This window comes from Lathyrus oleraceus, chromosome 6 (assembly GCF_024323335.1).
Source record: "Lathyrus oleraceus cultivar Zhongwan6 chromosome 6, CAAS_Psat_ZW6_1.0, whole genome shotgun sequence".
In the NCBI taxonomy this organism is placed as follows: Eukaryota; Viridiplantae; Streptophyta; class Magnoliopsida; order Fabales; family Fabaceae; genus Lathyrus; species Lathyrus oleraceus.
Window position 1 is genome coordinate 49,288,478 of NC_066584.1, and position 2,389 is coordinate 49,290,866.

Below are 2,389 nucleotides of genomic sequence, written 5' to 3' on the forward strand. Positions count from 1 at the left end.
TCTTCTAAATGATCTTGTTGATATTCCTGTTAGCTGCCTCTACATCGTCATTCATCTTTAGCCTATAAGGTGATGAGTTATGATGTTTAATCTTTAAACTTTCGCATAACTCACTCATCATCTTATTATTCTGATTCAATCAATTATCAGTGATAATCTTGCTAGGAGTCCCGTAGCGACAAGTTATCTCCTTCTTGATAAACAGGGTGACTACTTGCTTCGTCACGTTTGCATAAGAAGAAGCTTCTACCCACTTAGTGAAGTAGTCAATGGCAACCAAAATTAATATATGTCCATTTGCAGCTTTTGGCTCAATCGTACTGATCGCGTCTATGCCCCACATTGAGAATTGCCATGGAGCATACAAGACGTTCAGAGGAGTAGGAGGCATAGGCACCTTGTCAACATACATTTGACACGTGTGGCACTTCTTGACATAGTGGTAACAATTTGTTTCCATCGTCAACCAATAGTAACCATCTCTAATGATTTTCTTTGCCATTGCATGTTCGTTTGCATGAATACTGAAAGAACCTTCATGGATTTCTTAGATGAGTAGGTCTTATTCGTGTTTATCCATGCATCTGAGCAAAACCAAGTCAAAGTTTCTTTTGTATAGCACACCACCAATTAGAAAGAACTTGGCTGATAACTTCCTCAGGGCCTTCTTGTTTGTGATGGAGATGTCATCAGAATACTCGTGCTTCTCAAGATATCGCTTGATGTTATAAAACCATGGATTGCCATCAGTTTATGCTTAAACTTATAAGTAATATGCTAGTTCATCTAGATGTTGAATTGTAATAATAGGTGCTTCGTTAGCCCACTTGACCTTGAACATAGATGATAAAGTAGCCAATGCATCAGCTAGCTGACTCTTTTCCCTAGGAATATGATGTAAAGTAATCTCATCAAAATAGGGGATTAGCTTCAAAACATGCTCTCAGTATGGAATCAAATTGGAATGACGGGTCTCCCAATCTCATTTAACTTAATAGATGATGAGTGTTGAGTCTCCATACACTTGAAGAATCTTGATTCGTAGATCAGTAGGTGCTTTAACTCCCAAGATACATGCTTCAGACTCCGCCATGTTGTTGTTGCATTTGAAACCTAACATTGTTGTGAAGGGAAGATGTCAATCTGTTTGAGAAGTTATGACAACTCCAATTCCATTACCCAATGCATTTGAGGCACCATTGAACATGAATGTTCATCACGATCCTAGTTTGGGTCCTTCTTACGGGCCTGGATTCTCATAATCTCTTATATTCATGACGTCTTCATCTAGAAAGTCGAGTCTCATGGATCGGTAGTCCTCCATTGGCATGTGTGCAAAGTACCCTGACAACACACTACCTTTAATGGTTTTCTGGGTCATATATTGAATGTCATATTCTGACAACAACATCTTCCAGTGAGCGATTATTCCAGTTAATCCAAGTTTCTAGAAGATGTACTTGATGGGATCCATCTTGGATATCAACATCATTGTATGGCATACCATGTACTGTCTCAGGCGACTAACGGCCCATGGTAGTGCACAACAAGTTTTTTCTAGCATTGAGTTCCTGATTTCACATTATATGAACTTCTTGATCAAGTAATAGATATCAAGTTCTTTTTTACCCGTCTCATCATGCTACCCCAGTACACATCCCATAAATTCATCAAGTATTGTCAAATACATAAGGAGAGGCCTTCTTGGAACTAGTGGCACCAAGATTAGTGGTTCTTGCAGATACTGTTTGATTTTATCAAATTCCCCTTGGCAATCTTCATTCCATTTGACATCTTGATCTTTTCTCAACAGCTTGAATATCGGCTCATAAGTGGCTGTTAGATGCGAGATGAATCTGGCAATATAGTTTAATCTCCTAAAAAAATCACGGAGTTAATGATTCAGTTAATAATTATCTACATGAAAATTATTTTTTATTTTTAGAGGAAGTAATTTAAAGGATAAAAGTGATGTGAAATAAAGATTTCCATTTTAAATTTTGTTGTTTATTTATTTGTAAAAATTAAAAAAATATGAAAGAAACCTTTTATGGATGTATCTTCTGAATTTTGGTTTATTCAAGAGACGACTGATATCCCAATCCACACTTGTCTATCTTCTCTGGTAATTCAATCATTGTGCCCCAGCTTCTAGTACAACCAATTTAAATTGTATCCTTCACACTCTTCCACAAGGATATGACCATCTTGGGTTCTTAAATAGGCTTCGACTTTGTATGGACCACATTCACCACTTTAAGGGCCTGGAAAGGAGTTTCAACAATTTCTTTATCTACTCCAATGTATATGAATGAAGACAGACGAATGACAAAAATACCTTCTTCTTTGGATATTTAAACCAACTTCCTAGAAGTGATAATTTTTCATC